Raw genomic sequence first — 25,359 nt, 5'->3', positions numbered from 1 at the left:
CACATTTTACTCGCTACACGCTACACGCTACTCGTGCTCTCGGGTGCGCTCTCATTCATGCTGTAGCACGCTCTCTCGCGGCAGAAGTGCATCCCGGTAGAGACGGGGCGGTGGCGATGAGTACTACCGCTGCACCCGAATGAAGCAGTTCGCCGGTTGTCGTATTTTTCCTCTTACTAGTATGGGATTATGCGCCAATCGCATGAAGTGCACCATTGCTCGCCGGTTTACACATTCTCATTGAGATCCATTCATCGACCGGAGCGCCGGAGTGCATTCGCTCCGTAAATCCACCCAAACATCACCGCATGCTTTGATTCAACACAACACCAAGATACCGATCGACACGGACACGAGCTCCTTCTACACACATTCATGTCCGGTTGGTGCACACACGCGTCACGTCGCGAGTCTGGTTGTTGTTTTGTTCCTTTAATCAATCGTTCGGCACGTTGGTGTGTGTGTCTGATAGTACGCGCGCCTTGCTGCTGTATGTTTTCGGTTGGAGTTCAATGAACTTTATTCGTGGGGTGGCATTATTGCCACCGTTGCGAACCATCGTAATCGTTGCGGTCGGCGTCTCTTGCTGTTCGGGCAGGACGAGACTGACGTTTGGTTTTTCCCAACAACAGCAATACCCTTCGCCTCGTTAGCACGCAACCGGTGAGACGCACACCCGCCAGTTGCATCGCAACTCATATCGCATCGGCCAAAATGTGCGGGTAGGATCTGTTCAGCCCTGTTTGTAGTAGTTCGCACAATCCTTTCGCAAATGAATTCTGTCTCGTTGCTTTTTTTTCTCGAACGAGTTGATTTGGTTCGGCAGAGGTAAGAGTTGTGGTTGTGAAGGCGAAGAAAGACGATTTTTGCGCGCGCCTGTCTGCTGCCGTTCTTCTAGTAGGGCGGGTGTACCCTTGGGTACCTTCTATCCCCCCCTCCAAGAAGTGTAGCCCGCACTTTTCATCCGTTGGCCCAGTTCTTGTATATGACTATGCAAGTATGAAGGACGGCATCGCCGGGTGGATCAGGATGGCGTGTTGGCCTGTGTGTCTGTCTGGTTGTGCGCATTCTGTAAATGGAAGCAGCAATTTCTTTTCCACCCGACCTGAGGAAAAGCTGTTACGGTTTTACGGTAGGACCAGGATAATTTAGCCGCTCTGAAATGCTGGCTGCTAGCAATTGTGGTGGTGGTAGTGGCTGTCGTGGGATACAATGACTCTTCTGAAGGAGCTTTTTTTTAATTCTTTAGCTTATGGACATTGTGCAATCTTTGAGAAGAATGAAGTTTTCGAATTAGAAGTGAAAAATTACTTGAATGGGTTCATATATTCCAAATTTATTAAACAGTTATGTCAAGTTAATAAGTATTTTCTTTATTTTGCATCGTCGCATTAAAAAATTAAACACACTCTACCCACTCAACACACTGAAATTAAACAGCAACCTATGGAACTATAGGAACTTTTATTTGGGCCTGTTTGTGGAAATCGATCAAATTATCTCTGAGAAAATTGAGTGAGTCTCGTTTTAAACTTTTTTACCACTATTTCCAATACTTCTGGAACCGGAAACTTGGAACCAGTATAGCCGAAGTCGGTTGGTTTAGTAAGTAACTAATATAGCCTATTTCCGCTGCAAACTCTCATATTATCAAACTGGAGCGAATTCAGTACCGTTGTTTGCGAATTGCCTTAGGCTGCATGCATTCGACACATATAATGAGTCTTGAAGTTCTGGCGGGAGTTCTTCTATTAAAAGATCGATTTTGGGAGCTTTTATCACGCCTGCTAATAAGATGTGAGGTGCTGAAACCCATGGTAATTAATAATTTCGAACGAATAGTCGAGCTTCGATCTCAAACAAAATTCATGACAGTATATTTTAACCACATGTCACAGGAAATCAATCCATCAAGATATATTCCTATACGTGTCAGTATCCTGAATGCCCCTGACTCAACTTTATTTTTCGATACATCCATGCTGCGCGAAGTGCGTGGAATCCCGGATCATCTACGCTCGATGGAAATCCCAAAAATATTTTCAAGTAAGTTCAGGCAAATGACGGTGTGAAATTCAATAGCAACCTATGGGACTACGAGATGTTTTATCTCATGAGTGACATTATTTGACACATACACACACATGCACGCACAAACACATACATTGCTCAGCTCGATGAACTGTGTCGAATGATATAGAACACTTAGTCCTCTAGGCCAATATTCACTAGCCAATTTTTCAAGTGATTGCATAAACTTAAGGTCTGAGGACAGAGGGTCGCGTGTTAAGTTTTAAATCGACCACGTGGCTCGCTCAATTCCCTTTGCGCATCGTATTTCTCTTGTACCTTCTCGTATATGAGCAAACTGTACCGGGTTGCCAACATACATTTTATTAATTTGGTGATAAGTTTTATCACAAAAATCTATCGTATGGGTTGAGCATTACATGGATTCTAATGAACAATGAAAAAATATTCAACTTTCACAAAGATTGAATGTGAAACAAATAATGTGTTTTAAAAAAATTAAACGTCTGTGTGTTTGGCAACCTTGTCGAGCCAATTTTATTTCTCTCTCCTTTTACAAAATGCTATCAGGAAACCAAAGCGAAAAAATGGCGGATGCATTGAAATTGACTTTGTTACACAGAAAAATATAAGACTTTATTTTTATCGCGATAACATATATGTTTTTATGTACTAATCGCATCTAAACTAAATTATCTTGACTTTGTCACGGTAGATTTATGATACAAGCCTTCAAAGCCGAGATATTCGATGAACAAGTAGAGGTATGCATTTCCGAGCGTTCCAAGTTTCAGCAGTTCTTCAGTCAGAAAAAATACAACACGCCCTCTAAACTGAATAAATCATTCTGAAAATTTCACAGAATATTCTCAACTAAATTTCGAAGATATTGTTAGGTGGGTTTTTCTATATTCTGTACCGTTTCCAAGAAAATTTAATTTGAAACGGGAAAATAGCAAAAAAAACTACCACTTCACGGTACTGTCCTCACCCCTTAAGGCAATAAGTGTACTTTTATAGAAAAGCATCGTTATCTTGATCTTGTAATAACACTAACAAGTTGGTACAAATTGAATAAAAGAATACAAAATTTACTTTTTTTTTTTCACCTGAAAAATATTATTTTTAATGTGGTAAGCCTGCACGCTATACGAAATTAAACAAAGCACGCTGCGAACGGAGCAAAACCTCACGTACCGACGCGCATCAGTTTTGCATCGTCAATTCGTCATTTTGATTGACGATTTGAATGTTTTGCCACTCATCGCCCTACAATTTTGGAACCGGAAGTCGGATCATAATGAAATTGCACAGTATATTTAAAGACAATGAGAGCTATAATTTGAATCATGATTCGTGAAAATCGGCTTAACCGTTGCTGAGAAATCTAAGTGAGTTCCGTTTTTGGAGATTTTCTTTACTATTATCGGTGCTTTCGAAAGTGTAAACTGGGGACTAGTAATCCAAAAGTAGATTTATATATTCACTAACTAACAAGATCTGCCAACTAGATGAATTTAGCAGTAAATTTTCACTAATCGCACTGTAATACCGGAACCGAAAGTCGGATCTGGATCAACTTTTCAGGAACTTTTTAAAGAGTTTTATGACCTTTTTTTTGCTTCTTAGTTTGTGAAGCGAGCGCATTTTTTAATAAATTTACACATATTTTCTTGTAATTCCGGAGCCGGAAGTCGAATCCAAATGAAATTCAAGAAAATTGTATTTCGTTTGAAGTAAAGTTTGTGAAAATCGGTTCAGCCATCTCTGAGAAACGTGTGTGACTATTTTTTTTTCCTGTTTTTGGTACATATCACACTGTAATTTCGGAACCGGAAGTCGGATGCAAATGAATCTCAGGAATTTTGTATGGGACCTTAAGACCTTTCATTTGAATTAAAGTCTGACCTTTCATTTGAATCTAAGTTTGTGAAACACACACACACACACACATTTTGTTATCTCGACGAACTGAGTCGAATGGTATATGACACTCGGGCCTCCGGGCCTCAGTTGTAAAGTCGTGACCAATCAAATTTTTCTGCAAAGGCGACCGATATTTTGTTATAACAATTCAAAGAAAAAAATCACAATTGTTATAAAAATCACATTCAAAAATCGAACGTAACACTACCAAAGTCGACCGAATCGTAGTAGTATGAAATCGTTTCGAAATAGTTCTGTAGCTTCAATGTTTTTAGGGAAAATTTATTGACTTTTCCCAATTGTTTCTATCAATGATGAACACACTGATCAAAATCGTCTTGCGACTTTTGTCATCCTATCTCTTCTAACAAACTTTGCTCTTTACTTTCTACTTGATTTGCCGCACGTATTAACCCTTCACCAACGACCAATATAAAATGAAACATCACGGAGAAAAAAAAACAAGTTTGAACATGGCAAGGACTAGTCCCGAAACCTAAAGAGTATCTCTATCGAAACCCAAACAAAATTAATTACACGAAAGAGGACACTACTCTTCACTTGAGATATTACACAAAATATTAACGTAGCCCTCCCCACTACATTGCTCCGGTTTGGTTTTGTTTGCTGGTGATTTTTTTTATTCATCCTTCCTTTCAATTGAAACTAGATTCAAGTGGCTCGGCTCCTGGCATTGACGACAGACATTCGTACATAATTGTGTTTACAAAGGGAGTCGCCCGGACCAAACAGGAAGCGAGACTCGAATTGTGTCCTCACAAAGGCAGCTCAACTATACTGCTATAAGTCGCGAGACGGTACACGGTTGGTCGAAAAAATTAGAACATTTAGATTTTTGATGACACAAACTTTAGGCTTTTCGATAACTCCAACTGCTGTTTAAAAAGACATTTTTTCTCGGAGAATATGGTGAGACGTGTTCAAACTCCCGAATTAGTTAAAAATTTTGGTCGAAATATTAAACCAATGGATTGATTCTTTAAAATAACCTGATGCAATGAAACATAAAGTGTATTTAGATTATGTATAGGAGATGTGAATTTCGTATCAACTGTACCGGATAAAGAAGGAGGGTTGAGCTACAATATTAATCCGAGAAGTATATCAACCATAGCATAAACAAATGTTAGGCGGAATTTCTTGCCAAATCGTAGTCGCAGTTGGCAAACACTCTCTCAAATTTGAATGAGGCCTTCTGGACTTTGGGACAAGAAAAGTTATTACTCTAATCTTATTATTACTGTTATTATTATGAATATGATGATGATGATGATTATTATTATTAGTATTATTATATTATTGTTATAATTATTATCATACTATAGTATGTTATATCATATCATATTGTATTATAGTACATTTTATTGTTTTATATTACATGGAATTGTTTATAATTGTATTGTAGTATATTGTATTATACTGCATTGAATTATATTATATTGTGTCATGTTATATTATTCAATATTATGCTCAATTATATCGACGAATCAGAGGACTGTCTGATGCTTTGTTTGGTAGAAGGGTGCGTCTTACTCATCCCAGACCTTCAGGGGGAAACACAAAGCTTCCTCTACGAGACTCAGGACGGCAATCCACTCCTCCATCCAGTCATTCACTTGTTCGCCTCTCTGGGTCAGAACAACTTACTGACCCTATGTTCGGGGATGGGATCGCACCCAGATGTGCTTCATGACAGGCATTGACTAACCTATCACGCTATACCCGTCCCCTTTATTTTTCGTTCTCTGTTTTTACTATTCTGTTTCTTGTTTTATACTTGCACACTTTCGTTTTTCTGTTTCTTATTTTCAGATTTATTTTTTTTTTTAAATTCAACAGCTGATTTTAAGAAGGTTTTCCTATTTTTTGTCAAAACATCAGAGAGAATATTGGGTACTATTCTAATATTGTTGATTATAAGAAAAAATACACATACAAGAAAATTGAAAATACATTGAAATTCATAATACATTAAAATGATTAACAAATAGAAACAAGCGATTAGGATCATTAAAAGTAGGAAATAGTTTATAAACAAAATTGATTCCAATATATTATTATGTAGTGTCATTAAAATAATTAGCGTTTGAAGTTTCTGATAGGATTTGAAACAAATTGACCTTGAACAAAACTCCTTCATCTGCATGGAATCTGCTGCAAATATAGCCCTCTCTGAACACGTCAGAACTCTCCCCAAGGCGAGTGCACGAACTGATACAAAGGAGCGTTATGTTCGAAAACGTCGATTGATCCTAGCTTTTTTTATTATTGGCCCCCCCACACTCCCCCGTACCAAAGAGCTCACGTTCGGAGCCCTGGTAACGAACACATACAAACCTCAGCTTGGAAAAAATTGGGACTTTACAACAAAACAAAAGACTACAACGCGATGTTAACAAGCTGAGGGTATTACAAATAACGGTTATTAGAAGCAAAGAAGGCAATAAACTATTGTTACAAAGCAAGAGCACCCAGTGGAATGTACGATTCCTTTTAAGGTGCTCTTATAAATATTTTAAAAACTAATAATAATTTACAACAAAATTTATATGCATTTATTGGAACAGGAAAAAGCCAGTGAATGAACATGATCGTTTGCATATCTCTCAGTGCCAATATGGGAAAAATACTGTGGCTGAAGTTCGAGTACAGCAAAACTGTAGGATACAGATGGGGTAATCTGAATGTGGTTTTTATACATCTATTTTGCAGAACCTGGATCTTTTTGAGTCTAGATTTAGACGCATGACCCCATGCAATTATAAGATATTGAATGTAAGAATGGAAATAGAATACTCATCAGAGCTTTCCTTGTAACAAATTCGCTAACCTTTCGCAGTGCACCTGACAATGAAGCAACTTTTTTTCAATTACCTTTATATGGATATCCCAAGAGAATGTTGAATCTAAATGTATGCCTAGATAGTTAAAGATAGTTAAAATCGATGATTATTTCGTGGGGAATGAAACACCATGTATTTTGTTTTCGATATATTCAAAGAAAGTAAGTTCGCATTGAAGTAATTCGATAAGATTTGAAGGTCGTATTGAATCAACGAGATGACTGTTTGTACGTCATTACACGGATTAAAAATCGCAGTGTCGTCAGCAAAAAGCCTTGGTATACCTTTCAATTTCAAATTTTCAATATCGTTGATAAAAAGTAAAAAAGCAAGGGTCCAATGTTACTGCCTTGGGGTACCCCCACATTGATTGGACGGTAGGAGCTACGAGCATTGTCGAGAGATACAAACTGTTTCCTGTTCGACAGATAACTTTTAACAATGTCGTTAGCATCCCCCCTGATCCCATATCGATCTAGCTTCTGTAACAGAATCTTATGGTCCAGTATATCAAACGCTTTTCTAAGATCTAAGAACAACGCACCAACACCAACTAAATCCGTACTGGCATCTATACAGGACGTTGTTAGAGTTGAAAAAGTTAAGCATTCTGTTCACCAACAGCTTTTTCAGGACCTTATTGAATACTGATAAGGTGGAAATCGGACGGTAATTGCAAGGATAATCATAAATATTTCCGGACTTGAAAACAGGCACAACACAAGCAACTTTTAAATAGTCGGCACAAGCAACTTTTAAATTTGAAAGACCAAGTTAAAAGATAAAAGAGTTTATTTTACGCACCTACATAATACTAAATGGCGGACTCTAACTTTTTACCTTTTTTATAAATATAAAAATAAGGTATAGAATTCACTCAAACTTTGGAAAACTTTTTAGAAGTCCCTGAGGACCTTGTGTCATATACAAATCGATTCCGCTCAACGAACTGAGTAAATGTCTGTGTGTGTATATGTGTGCCTGAAAAAGAGGCGTGGATCTCAGAGATGGCTTGACCGATTCTGACCATACCAGCTGCAAATGGAAGATCTTCCTGAAAGTATTTACGCTATAGCCATAGATTGTAAGAATCGGTCAACTATTCACGAAGATATCAATATTTCTGTGTAGTCGATGTTTCCCAATAGTAGGTGTTTTGAACATAGCACGATGAAATGACACAATTTTTAATACAATTATTTCTGAATAATACAGTACTCTCCAGCATAGTATTTTGGCTCTATTTGTTTTAGCACTATTCCATGACTTGTTAAACAACGACTGTGACATGTTAAACCTTATATTGGGAATTCTTCATTATCTTCGAATTCAAAGAGATATGCCATACATTTCAATAACTAAATCAATTGCAACTGTCTTTAACTTTAACCATTGAAAAGAAGAGATTTTCATATCAATGAAGTATATATATGTATATGTAGCGCAAAATTGAGAACGTTTATCGATTTTTAGTTCTTCACTGCACAAAATAAGCGGAAAAATACCGTCGAACGTCAGTGTAGGATGTTTTCCCCAAACGAATCGAACAAAGGTAAGGCGCACTATCAAACAGGATTGAAAAAATCGTCGTCAGGGCGTCTGTTCCTGCGCAATTACGAGGCACCAATCCTTTGACCAGGAGGAGATAAAAAAAGAGCTAAACAACGAGTCCATCCTAAATTAGATTTTAATCTTCTTGGTGTACACGAGACAGATCGGCTTCTTAGAACCCTTGCTCTCTGCACATACCTTTAATGCTTGACACAGAGTTTGTTTTATTTTACTAACGGACGACAAGGATTCGCTTTGCTTGCTCTGAATCTAGTAACTGTTGCCAGCATAATGGCGGTGATGATGAAGGAAGTCGGGGTAGAATTTTCGATGTTAACACACCTTTCCTTCATTGGGGATTAGTCAACTTACGAAATCATTGCGATAGGCGAATTTGCGTCGTAGTGTTTTTTACTAGTCTCAATCGTATCTTACGTTTTGCAAGAGAGAACATGTTTTTCTAGCTACGAAAGAACAGAGTTGTGGTTGTTATTATGGTTGCCTTCGTCGTCATTGAGACTCGAACCTCAATTTGATTCTCGTGTTACCGCGATTAGTGTCAAACCAAAGTTGATTGATTAGCGACTTCAGCTTGAAGTGAGACTTGTGTGACAAAACAAAATTTGTGCCTATTAATCTGTGTACACCGAAAGCAGTTTTCATCTAGTTTGAATCGTTAGAATGAACTCACCTTTTTAAACTGTCCAAATAAAACTGAATTTTCTCTTTAGGAAAATCCAGCAAAACAAACATACAAACAAACAATATTCACTATTATTTTCTTCGACTTTTTTTAAATTTTCGAATACTGGTTACAAACAATCTGGAATGAGGAAAAGAGCAGAAAAGATATCGATTTTAACACCATACGAATTGACACAAAAATAACAATAAATCAGAAGCATTTTCAAATAACCGCACCACACACGATGCTGGTCGACACCGCCATTGACAGAATAGTTATAAGAATCCTGATAAAGAACAAGAGAGAGCCAAAGGCAAAATAGGAGCAACCGTGGGTTCGGTCACGTGCGCGTATTATAAGATTTTCTCAGAACAGGCAGCGGGACTTGCTGTGGGAAACGAAAACACAAAACGAAATGCGTATTCAAACGCACATATGTCCCTCATCCGAACGCATCCGGTGCTACTGAGGAATAATTGATAATTGATGCGGTAATTACGTGATCTACCGAGAAATCTCGTTAAAGGCTGAATAGAGATCATGCTAAATTCTCATTCGTTTCTATTACTACAAACGCCTTTTTCAAAGTTCTTTTTTCCATATAGCATCGGGAAAATATTCCCATTATTTTTTGACAACTTGACTAGTACATCAAAAATATCTATCTAGTTTTCGATTACATTCACAGAACTGAATCGAACTCTGGTAAGAACGTTCCGGATCTGAAACAGTTCCGAATCTGAAGCAGAGGTGCCCATTCACTATTATCCAAATATTTTTTAACCGAAGTTGCAACATATGGACGAACGTTGTCATGATGAAAAATCACGGACTCCTTCACTTTTCTTCCCAGTCGAAGATCAAACGAATGACATCCTTAATTGGCAGGTTAAAACACAATCTTAAATATACATCGTTGTATGCTTCAGCTCAACATTCAATTTTGATGACTCAGAATTTGAAGGATCCTCAACCGAGCGCACTAGCACCGTTTTCAACCGGAATGAATGAGGTTCATTACAATTATCCAGCTAATTGAAGTTGGTGTATGCTTCTCAGCCGAGTCTAGTTTTCCCCAGACGTCGGTACTAATGGAAAGATCACGCCCTTCATATTTAGTGCTGATTTAGTTTCGCGATCCATGGTGCGAACGACTGGGAACAACTAAATTTTCTCAGGAATTCTGCCGGTACAGACTCGAGTGACAAAGAAAGTTCAAATTCCGGGGACCTAAGTATATGAACATTCTCCTGGTATGCAGATTTGATCCAATTTTATCAATTGAATTCAATTAAATTTGATTTGCAGTCTGTCGATCAGCAGTAACCAAAGCAGCAGCGTGAGTGTTTCGTTCTCTGCGAGCTTCTGATTGAACTGTCATCGATGATATCTTTCTCTTTGATGTTCTTTAAAGTGCGCTTGTTAGCACTTGATAGTAAGGCAACCATATTAGAAAATCAAATTATAATGAACTAAAACTAACAAGACCAAATAGACAAGCTTGCTTGAGCGGCCGAGGGAGGATGCTTTCGTGTTACAAATACTACACACCAGACGGACTAGTCCAAATTGCTTACTTGAATAATTGCACGACAGAACCGATCCCATTATAGAAAAGATAGATTCTCCACTAGACACGCATTTGGCTCTGTCATCAATCGAGTTTTTTTTCAAGAGATGTCTCTGCAAACAGGGATTAGTTCAGCGTCGAAATTGTTGCGTCAATTTGGGGAGGAAACAAGTATTCGCGGGTAGTGTTGATTCATTACTTCGTTGAAAAAATACTGCAGAATCCTATCGAATAATTTTTGAACCTACGGCAAACATGCTCGATCGGTCGCGACTTGTAAGCGTTGGTGAGGATTTCAGTGTGAAAGACAAAGAACGCACATGTCACTTCGAAAACATTTGAAGATGCCAGAATGCATGGATTATTGAACGAAGACCATACCCAAACTCAAAAACCAATGGCGGAGATCGTCTACACGTCATGAGAAAGATTCAGAAGATGAAAAAATGGGTTTCTCATTAACTGAATTATACACAGCAGGAAAAGCGAAATAAGGTGAGCGAAATTTTCTCGGTATGAAACAAAGGGTTTTCTGCACCGGATCTTGACGGGATGATAAACGGATTTATTTTTAAAAACCCGAAGCCGAAGAAAAATTGTGGGTCGACTCAGACCAACCATCGACATCAACTGAAATACATAATCGCTTCGGAAAGAAAGCGATGCTGTTCATTTGGTGGGATCAAAAAGATGTGTTCTACTAGGAGTTTCTCAAACCAAGGAAAGCTATAAATACTAATGAATACTGACAGCAAATGACGAAATTGAATCAATCATTGCTTTGCGAAAAACGACCAGAATGCTCCACAAGACATACCCCTCCCCCTTTATCCAACACACACACACAGCGAAAGCTAAGAAAAACATAATCTCTGAAGTGTGATGTGAATTTTTGCCCGACCCGCCATACTACCCAGACTTGGTTCTTTCCGAATATCATTTGCTTTCATCGAAGTCTCATGAACTTATTCGATAGCACTTCACTAGTTATGAAGATGTGGAAGCAGTACAGTAAAACTTCATTCAATTCAATTGAAACCGAATGTAAAGCACACTGACGGTCTCTCTACTGCAGTAAGCTTTACACTCTGACACACACAACGTTCGCTGACGTACCATTTGGTTCTTCAATCGATTCTCTTCAAATCAAAGTTCAGTTTAACCACCGTCAGTTGATCTTTTGAAATAACAAAAGATCTCTTTCAAAAGTGTGAGAGCGGCCTTCAAATGAGGTTCATGTAAACATTCGAATTGGTTCGAGGTAATAGATGATAATAGCTGAAATATCAATTACAGAACACACATAAATTAATAGTTTCCTCCTTCAGTTTTTATTTTTAATACTTTACTCCATTTATAATTCTATGCATTCGAATTTGCTCACTACCAACAGTGAAGACAATGAAGCAGCTAGACTATTTGGCACTTGAAACTGAGCAAACAAACCATCAAATGACTAGGTTCGATTATTCAACTGACGATGAATTCTGGGAGCTTCACTTGAAAATGGCAGCAAATGTCAAATGAATTTGTATCGATATGCTGACGGTTTAACTTTCATCTGATATTATTCGATTGACAAAGGAAATTTTACCGCACTGTGTGGAAGAACGGTTTCACCACTCTTTTCAAAAGTTCAACAGTTTTTTCGACGTAATATTTGTGAGTTGGTGGAAAGATGAAAAAAGCATCGTTCTCGAAGACAACTACTTCGAATCAAAACCTTGAACATATCGCCTGCATAAAAAAAAGTGTAACAAAAATGAGTTAAACTGTATTACCTGAAACACACATTCTGGAATTTTTAAAGTTATGCGGATAACACCAAAACTCGATGTTTCATGCATTTTGAAAATATTAGAACGAATGTGAAATGTGAAAAAAACTCGAAATGAAATATGTGCAGTGTAATAGGCCTAAAAAATCCTTGAAAATTCAGTTTTCAGTGTAATGCTTGCGACAACGTCAGATTTATTCAAAAACATGTCCATTCAATCAAGGTATTCAAACCCAATGAGAATCCAAAACTAAGGTAAAAATGAATTGTTTGGTAGTAGATTATGACAGAGTTCAGTTACACTGTCCCAGAAAGTATGAACGCAACCAAAAACCGCTGCCATTTCGCCATGGTTCAGAATCTGCCAATTTTTATGACTGCGTCCTGTTGTTTACACTCTTCTCTAACCACTTGTGCATTTGTTTATTAGTTTTCATTAGTTTGTTTCGAAATGCGGGGACTTTCGGCAGAACAACGTCGAAAAATTGTGTACAAATGGTGCACAGAACGCGGACTGTCACTGAGAAAGATAGCAAAAATGGAAGGAGTAAGTGAAAAAGCCGTGCGAAATGCAATCAGGTAGTTCGGTGAGGATAACACCTTTGAGGATAAACCGAAAACGGGTCGAAAACAAGGTCCTGCTAATCCTCAGTTGGATAAACGTATACTGAAGGCGTTCGAGCAAAAGAAGGAGGTTTCAGTTCGGGATGTGGCCAAAAAAGTGGACACTTCGAAGTCAAATGTTCTTTGTGCTAAAGAACGTTTGAATCTTCTAACCTATAAGAAGCAGAAACAACCAAAACGTAGTCCGAAACAAGAAGCATCGATCAGGCCGAGGGTTCGAAAGCTGTACAATACGATTCTTGCTGGAAATTTGAACTGCATAATCATGGACGACGAAACCTACGTGAAACTCGATTACAAATCCTTGCCGGGACCACAATATTATACGGTGCGAGAAGGGCAAGTGTTAAACCAGTCCGAGACATCGATTGAAGTCGAAAAATTTAGTAAGAAAGCTATGGTCTGGCAAGCAATTTGTAGCTGCGGTAAGATTTCGAAACCCTACATCACCACTGCTTCAATGAACAGCGAAATATACATCAAGGAAAGTTTACAACGTTTACGACTTCTACCCATGATTCGAAGCCACAAGGATCCTGTTGTCTTCTGGCCAGATCTTGCTTCTTACCACTACTAGAAATCAACGGTAGAATGGTATACTACCAGAAATGTCACTTTCGTTCCAAAAGATATGAATCCACCAAATTGCCCACAACTTCGACCAATTAAGGAATTTTGGGCATTAACGAAGGCACATCTTAGGAAATATGTCTCGGCAGCCGAAACCATTCAACAGTTCGAAAAAGATTGGAAAAAAGTGTCAAAACTTGTCGCCAAAAAGTCTGTACGGAATTTAATGAGGAACGTTCGCAAGAAGGTGCGCCAGCTAGTCTACAATGGCTAAGTAGCAAATGTTGAGAATAATATTCTGTTGTTGTAGTCTAATATTATCAGTATATCGAATAAAATTTGAATATCTAACACTTGTGAATTATTTACAGCAAAATCAAAGTGCGTCCATACTTTCTGGGACAGTCTTTACGATCAACCGCTGATTTCATTCTGTGTGTTGACGGATAAATTTGATCAACTGCAAAAAGACAACTTATTTTTTCAAGTGAATGATAGCGAGAAATGGGCCGATTAAAGCATAAACATTAAAAATAAATTTTCAAAACTTGTTTCAATTCACCTAGTGGGGTAATGATGCGTTTCTCATATCTATCATATTCTCATATATAAATGTACGGTTTTTTGCGCGGATTTCCGAAGTTAGGCGGATTTCCGAAGTTACGCGATGAGTCTTACGCGGATTTCCGAAGTTACGCGTTTTTTTACGCGTATTTCCAAAGTTACGCGGTTTTTCGGTATCAAAAAATTTTTTCGATTTTGGAAGTCTCAAAATTTTTCTTTGCCCCAAAGTCGATTTTCACTAAAAAATTTCACCTCGCGTAAAAAGAGACCTCAGTGTATTCTTCAAATTATTTTTATTGATTTTTGTAAAAACAAAAAGTACTTTTCAAGCCGAAATCCGTCTACAATCTCCGGACGTTAATCGAAAACCGAGAACCAGGAAAGGAGAAAGTAGTATGTTCGGCCGTCTACTAACAATGAATATTGATTATAGATACAATAACTTGGATTTAATTCAAGCTGGTTGATTTACATCTCACGCACTATTTCGATTAAACAAATTAAACGAGCGAAATTCTGCGCTCGTGTTACTTTCGTTTAAGAAATTCATGGTATATAGGGTAATACTTTCAACAATATTCCCAGTGCTTCCGGTCGTCGGAAGTCGATTTACATGATGACAATGACATCAATTGGAATTGATTTGAGACCAGCTTTGAAATGTATTTTCGTGTTTTGCAACATCGCTCTGTATAACTGTGTGAAATTTTCAACACTCTTATCCTATGATTCCGAAACCGGAAGTCGGATCCGGATGAAATTCAGAAGGTTTGTATGAGACCATGAGACCTTTCATTTAACTTTAAGTTTGTTAAAATTGGTCTCGCCATCGTTGAGAAAAGCTAGAAAGTAAAATGGGAATGAAAATTTTACTCTAATTACTCTGTAACTCCGGAATCGGAAGTCGGATTCGAATAAAAGTCTGGAACTTTGTATGCGACAATTATACCTTTCATTAGAATTTAAGTTTGTTAAAATAGGTTTAGGCATCCTTGGGAAAAGTTAGTTTACTTATGCACATATCACCCTATACTTCCGGAACCGGAAGTAGGATTCCAATGGAATTCAGAAACTTTATTTGGGACTACAAGATCTTTCATTTGCATCCAAGCTCTTGAAAATCGGTTCAGCCATCTCCGAGAAAAGTAAATGCAAAAAAATGTTACATACTTGCATACACACACATACAGACATTTTGCGTACTTGAAAAACTGAGTCGAATGGTATATGAAACTCTTTCCTATATGCTGATTGTTTATAATTGTGCATGTTATTTGTGATAATTTGGAAATATAATCGTAATAAGTGACCTATTCGACAAATCACACCATTTTTTTTTTCGGTCAATTTCTCCAATTACCTAAACCAATTTAGACCATTTCATGCTCGTTCTGAAGCTACTATTGAAATCAGTGACGTCTCGTGACAAAATTGACTACTTGTACACTGCTTATGTGGTATGATAGCAGATGTAACAGTCCGTTGTAAGTGAAAACTAAAGATTGTCGAATGGAGATTCGCTTGGTGTTTTCAATACAATGAGATAATGATATACTTTCGGATGGGATTTTTGATTGAACAAACAAATCTCAGAGCTGTGCTGAGTAATTCTCTCTCTTCTTGAATCTGTGCAGTAACTCATGTGCACGAAAAAGACACTAACACAGCGACAACAGATACTTGAAATTTTATGGCTGATGTATAATGAGATCCGTGTAAATACACGCAATTTCGGTGCGATCCAACCTGCTTTCATCGAATAAATAAAGATTGCAACAAAATAGTTGAATTTGGATGGGATTGGGGACGCAGTTCATTCCTTGAATTCGACAGGCTGTGCAGTGCACGAGGTGCACATGAGGATGAGACGCCACTGATTGAAATATTAATCAAGTTCGAAGGATAAATAATAGACGATTCAGGCGACCTAACCGATAGACTACAATCTCGGAGATACCTGAACCAATATTGACAATTTCATGCCCACTTGTTCAAATTCAAATGACTTTTTACGAAAAACTCTGACTCCGGATATATAATCGTATAAGTTGAGTTTGTAAGGCTAATATGACCACGTATCAAGTGTAAACAGATTTCTGGAGGTTATTAATGAATAAAGGACGGTTCTAGAGATATAACAGAATGAAGGACGCAACCAAAAAATTGCACACTTTCTAGGTAGTCACTGTTTAGGCGTTTGTAAATTTTATCCGATTTTTCGTCCCAGAACTTCGTTTGAAAAAAAATCTGATATCGAGAATTTTAATAGGATTACATTTCAACCCACAGTAGCTGATGGACGTATGTCTGTTCATTGTGCAAAATCACAATGATCACAGTGATCGAGTGTGATCAATATAAAAAATAAGCTAAAACTATAGAAATTCTTGGACAAAATCAGCTAAATCAGTTGCAGAGAAGTCTGCACAGACCCTAATAACTGGAATAAACTCAAAAGTTCGTAGTTTTATCATGCAGCCTAGTTGAGTAACTGTAATTATTTTTAGGATGACTAATATTGCACAATTCATTTAATAAAAACTGCATCTTGGATTGAACTAACGACAAATTTGTTTTATTCCAAATCTAATCTGTAAAGATTATTACTTAATTATTTACTATATATCCCCATCTTTTGCGTTACGATCCAGAACATTTTGTGTATTGAAATTTCTCAGATTTTCCCTCTAGAAGTTCGATAGCTTAAACTGCTACTATAGAGTTTCCAATGCAAGAGGGACCTTGCTCGGGTTGTCGGTTAAGAGTATAACGTGTGGGTCTAACAAGCCAGATGTCGCATGTTCGAGTGTTTAGTATAGTAGGATCGTTGAACTGGCCATGCCTAAGTCATGTACACTTATGAGTCTGTAAGGTTATAAGGTTAAGTTCCGCTCCGGAATGACTTTGTTTTGCTCGTAAGAGGGTCCTTAACCGAGGGTCATCATAGGTAGCGTTGTTTTTTGGCAAGAGATTTTGGAGCGGTGGATGCAACATATTTTATGGGTAATAACACGAGATGAGTCTGATAGATAGCTACGTCTTTAAGAAAACCATCGTCGTCAATGTCATAACAGAGCAGTATTTTGCACAACAGCTCACGATGAATTGTGCCCCGGTATGTGATTACTTCATTAACTATCTAACTTAAGCTCTTCTTTAGTTTTATAATAATCTGTCAAAAAGCTAAGCTCAGAGGAGTAGTAACTTTAATCTTGTTTCCCAGCAGTCAATGGAATGTTTCTATAAATTACGAAAAACGCGACTTTCCCCTAGCCCACGTAAAACGCTTGGGACCGTCTTTATCGTTCACCAATTCCCAAATTGACGGTCAAACACAACACGTGCTTCCCCCTCTACAGGTAGTAAATTCATTCGACAGGAGCCATCTACTCTCCGCTCATAAAAATCCCCAATTTTATCAGCTTGACTGCAACTGCGAACCGTTCGAACAACCTGTGCTGCTGACAAACCCTGGAGAATTAGCTTCCCTCCCTTCTCCACGTTCCCGTGACCGATGAATTCATCTATCGCAGACTGACCTGGAAATGGCGCTACAGTTAAAAAAAAAACAAGTGTGCACACAACTGAAGCTATCGCCGGCAAACCCGGTCTAATGCCAAGTTTATTGAATGACCGGTTTCACACAAGCGGTACACGAAGTTACTTTCTACTTTTCAGCCCGATGAAGGCAACTAACGTGTAGTGAGTTGTTTACTTCCACCGGGCAGTGCATGACAACACACTGACCGTCCATCATCGCGTTAGCCGGTCTAGCATTCGGTCAGTGTGCGACGTGTGGGGTTGGACTCTGGGCTGGACTCCGGTTACTGATGGCGCTTTGCTTGCGCAGCGTCGCACACTCGCGCGGTGGTGATGGCGAACGAAATTGTTGTTGTTATTGTTGTTCTTCATTCCACTATGCCTCACTCGCACTGGTCGCTTCAGTGCTACGTCCCTGGGCCGGATTCCGTCCACCGATGGAGGTTTATATTTCTTGGAAAAAAATGTTTCGTAATCTTGATTGTATCGACGGCACGATGACGATCGGCACCCGCCGCTGTCTTCCCGATAGCTGTGCAGCGGTAGAAGGTAAGATGTTGTTTTGCTGTTCTATTCCTATACGGACCGAGACTTACGTATTTGGACAATACACAAAAAATGTTCCCTTCCACCTTCCGTTCCGAATTCCGTTTGCTTCGTTATGGCACTTTTTCCTACCAGCTTCTTGTTCTGTTCTTTCGGTGCTCTATTTGACAAGCAGCACTTATCTGCTGCGTCCAGGGGTGGGGTCATTTTTCTTTCATAGCTTTGAACATTGTTATGACAGGTATTCGATACTTGTGACAAGCATACTGGATGTGAGTTAGTTCCACCCGGGTCATTTTGATTTAATTTTCTTAGGATGTAGGCATCGAAGAGGATGCCTTGACTACACCCAAATTACACTGGAGTAGTATATTGCAATAAACCAAAATAACATGATGATAAACCTATTTCAATCCGCTTTTTCATTATCGTTATTATTCCATTTCAGAATTTTTGATCACTACTTCCGGTATTTCCAGAACTAACGAGATCTAAAATTGTAACAGTTTTATAAGTTTTTCTTCCGTTTTTTCATACCGTCGTTTTAAAGGATGATGTGAATTTAATTCCAGAACCGGAAGTTGAACCCGGATAATTGCCTTTCAATTGAATACTCGGTTTAGTTACCCCTAGAAAAAGCGAAGTAAGTTCCAAGGCAGTTTTTAGCGAATTTTCGAAGAATCTTTACGTTCGTGACATCGTTATTTTGAATGATGGTTTGAAATTTGTAACAATCTTTAATACCCTACAATACAGAAAACGGAAGTAGGATCAGGATAACAGGATCCAAAATAGTTCCATAGGACCCAAGCTTGTGAAAGTCGGCTTAACAATTTCTGAAAAATCAATGTGAGTTCTATTCTAACATGTTTTGACCACTACTTCCGGAACCGGAAATTTAGGATCGGGAATGTGGAATCAACTAACAAAATCTATAAACTTAAAATGAATACCAGTTTGAGGATTTTGATGATATCTTTGACGATGCCACCTATATGACAGTTAAAAATTGTTAACACTCATCATCCTGCAATTCCTGCACCGGGATTCGGATCCGAACAAAATTTAATAGTAGTCGAATAGACCATAGGGCCTAGCCTGACACAACTTTCAAATATTAACTGGCTCAATCTTTATGCGTAACAATAAGATCCCCTATATCAAAAACATCTGATACTAACAAATAAACAAATGCGAGTGGCCTCTTAGGAGTGCGAGTACATGTTATTTCTCCGAAGCTTAACGAGATATATGTTAAGAAATAAGTTTTCTCTGAAACATCGACATCAGTTAGTAATTTTCGAATGATCTAAACGCTACATTTCTGCAAAAAAACATAATCAACCAGAATACCGGCTGTAATGAAAGCCAATCTGTTTGCGTCTCCATAACCAACGCAGCTTTTGACTGCGAAGAGAATCGACAGGATATTTTTGTGAGTCCGTCAAGTCAACACGCTATGGAAGCGTTATTCCGCTTAGCTTTTCTTGTCTCCTATGGTTTTATCAAAACCTGAACAAACCTTAACGACTCTATCAGTTTACCGGCTCTGATGCTGTGTGGGAGTCATCGGTAGTCATCAATGATAATAAGCTTGTTTTTAGACTGAGAGTGATTACAGGGAAGCAGTGGCGTCTCGTCGTCATGTGCACCTCGTGCAATGCACAACCGGTCGAATTGAAGGAATGAACTGCGTCGCCAACTCCATCCAAATTCAATTATTTTTTGGTATCTTTATTTATTCGATGAAAGCTGGTTGGATCGCACCGAAATTGCATGTGTACACGCATCTCATATAGATCAGACATAAAATTTCAAGTATATGTTGTCGCTGTGTTAGTGTCTTTTCCGTGCACATGAGTTACTGCACAGATTCAAGAAGAGAAAGAATTACTTAGCTCAGCTATAAAATTTGTTTGTTTTTATAAAATATCCCATCCGAAAGTATATCGTTATATCATTTTATTGAAAAATACAAGTGAATCTCCATCCCTCAATCTTTAGTTTTCACTTACAACGAACTGTTACATCTGCCATCATACCACATAAGTAGTGCACAACTAGTCATTTTGTAACGAGACGCCACTGCAGGGAAGCTCTGGGTGATTCCTGCGACAGGACACTAAATCTACGAGTTGCAAACATTAAAAAGTTTTCGAACATTTTCAAATTTGAACGGTTAGTAATTCAATTGACTCTGCCGCGTATTAGGTAGTCGTATAGAAAATGGTGTTTGATGTTCTTTAATCGTTTAATTAGTACATGAAACGAGCCTCTCAGATTCGATAGGAAACAAACAACATTGAAAAATAAGACATTTATGCATATAATATCAATTAGACTGCATACTACGAAATTGAAACCAATTTCATTTTTTATTTCGTGGCATATAAAGGTCTATAAAGAGCTAATGCCAAACCGAACACTTTGTTTCTAAATCAAACAATTTCAATAAAATACCAACGTTACCAAGCTTACTTAACGTACTGGGAGACGACAGACACCAGCCTTGAATGCTGTTTCGATTGCAGTGCTATCACAGCATCCGTTTAGAATTGACAACCGGGTATACTGGAGAAAAAAGAAAAGTAAAAAAATGTGTCTGCCGGCAGGAGCAGAACAACATCGTCTACTTTATACAGCCTCCCACTTATCAGCATTACTGAAATCGTTACCTAACTGCGGCAGTCGTCGTTGCGGTCTACCTGCACAGAATTATGAATGAATTTGTATTTCAATGCGTACATTGTCAGCCCACTATCAAATGACCTACTATGACTAGTAACCGACATGCCAGAGTCAACTTTTGTATCGTTTGAAACAGAGTTCGGGTACTCAGCGAATGAGGATAACGTAAGTAGTACATAGTGGTGTGAATTGGAAGGTGAGACAACAACCAAACTTCGTTGCGGATGCTTAGCGTACAGAATCACTGCATGGTTAGTGTTGCGATCTTATTGGCACTAAGAATACTTGTTTTCTGCGCTGATAACACAGGAATGAATAGAATCAGTTTCGTCGAATTGGAGATTTTCTAGTCTCAATTCCGTTTGTCCTGTGTGAACGGCCTAGATGATCCATCTGATGTACATTGGTAAATGCACTGTTCATTAAAATTTCTGAATTTTTCTATTTTCTATTATGTAAGTTCAGGATATGTGACAGGTTTTTGCTTTCTTTTGATTTTACTGTTACTAACTATAACCAAAGATATCATATTAACAAGATATCCAGCACTCACATTTCCCGAAGAAATCATTGGCAACATCCTTTTTTCCGAGCATGGCGTCCTCAGACGAGTCTGCATCGAATCTCGTACATAGAAGATGGGGACGTACCTATACAATTGACATATGTTGAATGTGATGCCGTGTGACGGCGTTGCTGAACTGAAGATTGATTTCTCTTCAAGCTGACAGGGTCTGCTATAACGTAAGTTATGAAGTTACGGAAATTTAATTCGGCTTACTTTACACAAAATTATCTTGAGGAAACTTTTAAAACCTATCGTTGTTAATGAAAGTAAAGGACAACAGAAATTCAAGAGAAAAAAAAAACTGCCATTCTCAAGAATATATATATATATACAAGGTGAGATGAAAAAACTGCAACCAACTTCAGACTGCTGTCATTTCTAAACCGCTCGTCCCACAGCTGTCAGATTTATTCTAGTGACAGCTCATTATATTATTTACAAGCGCACAAAAGCATTTTGGTGGGAATTTTTCAGAAAAAAAGTTATTTGTGATGGAATTCAAGTGTGATAGTGTGATTGCTTTGCATTTGGCTGGAAAACCACAAGTGGCTATCGTTAGAGCCCTCCAGCATTTAAAAGTGAATAAATCTTTTGTGTCTCGTACCATCGCTCGTTACCGTGATACTGGTAGCGTAGCCCGACGTCAAGGAAGTGGACGAAAAAAAACAGCAACATCGGCAGAAATGGTTCGAAAAGTGAAGAAGCGAATTGAACGAAATCCGCGTCGCAGTGGCCGAAAAATGGCTCGTGAGCTGAACATATCGCAATATGCCATTCGGCAAATATTGAAAAATGAGCTTGGACTAAAGCCATTGAAGTTCCAAAAAGTGCAAGATCTTACTGATGCGCAAAAAAAAGTTAGACTCGAAAAAGCTAAAGAGTTGCTTCGCTTGGCCGAAAGTGGTGAACTGCCGAATTTGGTTTTCTCCGATGAGAAACCATTCGTTATCCAGCAGTTTGTAAACAAACAAAATGATCGTGTTTACTTGCCAGAGAGGTCAGCTGAAAATTTGCAACTTCGGTTGGCCACCAGAACTCAAAAGCCGGCCATGGTGATGGTGTGGGCCGCCATAACAGCCGATGGTCGCTCGCCGCTCGTATTCATCGACCGTGGGGTCAAAATAAATGCGCAAATCTATCGCGAAAATATTTTGGAGGGAGTTCTGAAGCCCTGGGCATGCAAACATTTCGGCCGCAGACCTTGGACATTCCAACAGGACTCAGCACCATCGCACTCAGCACGCGCCACCCAAGAATGGTTAAGAAATGAGGTTCCTCGCTTCATTTCCACCGCACAATGGCCACCAAAATCTCCGGATGCCAATCCGTTGGACTATTGTGCCTGGGGTATTTTGGAAAGCAAGGTTGGCACTAAAAAATACCAAAGTGTCGATCATCTCAAGCAAGCGCTTCGCCGAGAATGGGACAAAATACCGCAGAGCCACTTTCGGGCAGCGTGTGATGGTTTCATTGGCCGTTTGAAGGCCATAGTTCGTGCCAAAGGTGGCCAATTCGAACAAATCTAAACCGATTCTCAAATTTGATGTTATTTCCGACATTTTTTGCTTTCATTCAATAAAATTAAAAAAAAAATGAAAAAATTATGGCGTTTTACTTTGTTGCAGTTTTTTCATCTCACCTTGTATATATATATATATATATATATATATATATATATATATATATATATATATATATATATATATATATATATATATATATATATATATATATATATATATATATATATATATATATCTTGATTCCCACGATTTGCAATCCCTCTTCTCTTCAATTCCTATAGAGCATGTATTCCTGAAAAAAAGTTTGACTATTGAGAAAAATATTTATCCGGCACGTTGCAGATTCTATGATACTGATAAAAAATCTTACCTTAAAAACATCCCACTTATACTCGTCCATACGATGCAAGATTTTTGTATGTACTTGTTTTTAGTTTTTACTTCTTAATGACAAGATTCTACTGAAGCACGTTTGTTTGACACTTTCTATGGTGGATATTCCAATTTCAAGAAAACAAAAATTAAGAGACACTCACGCACACATTTGCACTTTTGGGGACCCAATTCCGCGCTAAGGAACGAGGGGGTCGTCCACCGGACGGAAACTGCCAAAAAATGACAAATACCAACGTCAATGTTTGGCTTTATCAAATCTTAACACAATTCCAAGACACATCGATACGAACATCATAGCTAGAGCAAAGCTGATAGCCGAAACTGGGTTGGCTTTCGTATCAAGCAAAAACAACGCAGCATGCTGATTTTTCTCTCCTAATCTGCTCGGCTTATTTTCCTTTGTCTTCTTTGCAGCCTTCCCCTTTCACTAAACTTACTTTTCGCTCATTTTTTTCTCTTTCTGTGATCACCGGCCCGTGTCCATTTTCTATCCTTCTCTTTTCTCCAGTTGGGAATGTTATTTTCTTCGATTTAATGTGCAACACACATCATTCAAGCTACGATGACGATTACGTTCACACGCGATCGGCCGGTCAGACACGGCTCGCCGTTCTTCGGTCCACCGTGAAGTTGCAGAATGCAAAAAGAAGACAACACAAAAACAAGCAACACGTCTAAAACGCCGCCAAGTTGTGGTAGACAGGAGAGAGAAAAAACAGCTCGAAACAATTTTAAGCAAAATAATACCTTCAGTGAAGTCAACGAACGACTAACGGGAACGATCTGGGCGAAAAGTTCCGATCTTATCGAATTTTAAATTTCCTTCGGAAGGACACGCACACGTACGATACATAACCGCGATAGAATCCGCCGGTCTATCGGAACCTTCCCGAAATAAAAAAAACGAATTCAGATTATCAAATCATAGCATGGTACGCATTCGATAAAATTCACGAGATCCACACGCGACACTGCAATACGACCGTGCTAAAAGCACTTGCGATTACCACGAGAAAATTATGACAACTGAAGCACAGTCGCTCTTCGGGATACTTGCTGAGCCGCCCCGATAGTGCTATAATAATACAAATTGAACCCAAAGGCAATCAAGGCTGTGTCAAAATAGAGAACGAGAGAATTAACGTTTGCTGCACACGGGAGAGAAGATTCATGCGAATTCGCTTGGCACTCAGCAGTACAGAAAAATAAAAAAAAGCACTCTCCCTCAACGATTCTCACCATTTTAAGCGACATAAATAAGTGATACTTGTCGAAAATGATCATCAGCAGGGTTTTCACATATGCAGAATAATCTGTATTTTACCGTTTTACAGTTAAATTTGCGACCAAAATTCTGTATATGCAGATTGCAGCTTCTTTGAACAATAGTAATAGTAAATTTAATAATGATGAGTTTGAAATAATTCAAAGACTTTAAATTGTTTGCTGGGACAACTAGTTTTGAAATGTATCACACTTCATTGCTCCTATATACGGGGATACATCACAGACTAACAGACAGGACACTCTAATTGAATTCTTTAATCATTTTAACGGTCATTTCGAATATTCCTTTAGTTGGGACAGTACTCGCATATGGCATGATGGCACCACGTCAAAAACATCTATAGCACAGACTAACAGACAGGACACTCAAATTAAATTCTTCAATCATTTTAACGGTCATTTCGAATATTCCTTTATTTGGGACAGTACTCACATGCGTCATGATGGCGCCACGTTACCCTATCAAAAACATCCTGTCTGTCATCTAGACTGTGTTTATTTTTTTCATTTACCAACAGAGTTGCCATTTATACAGAATCACCAGTAATGTATTAATTTGTATACGTCCATGCGAATTTCATGCAGGATACAGATTTAATACATATTGTCAAAACCATATACATAATTGTGCCTACTTCTCATTCTCCAA

General features: G+C 38.4%; 1 protein-coding gene across 4 annotated transcripts in view; it reads right to left on the bottom strand.

Annotated features, from left to right (window-relative positions):
• The window catches only part of LOC131439296 (insulin-like receptor), a 224,667-nt gene extending 200,232 nt beyond the window's left edge, over positions 1-24,435 (bottom strand). Inside the window, exons 1-3 of one of the 4 annotated variants that reach the window (XM_058610147.1) lie at positions 24,171-24,435; positions 23,398-23,632; positions 9,064-9,195 (exon numbers count right to left, since the gene is read on the bottom strand). The gene's annotated coding sequence lies outside the window, so the exon portion shown is untranslated. Of the gene's footprint in view, positions 1-9,063; positions 9,196-23,397 lie in introns of all 4 variants that reach the window. The other 3 variants (XM_058610148.1, XM_058610150.1, XM_058610154.1) reach the window with 3 other exon arrangements.
• Between the last annotated feature and the right edge of the window lie 924 nt (positions 24,436-25,359).

Source organism: Malaya genurostris, chromosome 3 (assembly GCF_030247185.1).
Source record: "Malaya genurostris strain Urasoe2022 chromosome 3, Malgen_1.1, whole genome shotgun sequence".
NCBI lineage: Eukaryota > Metazoa > Arthropoda > Insecta > Diptera > Culicidae > Malaya > Malaya genurostris.
This window is presented reverse-complemented; position numbering and strand designations above follow the sequence as displayed.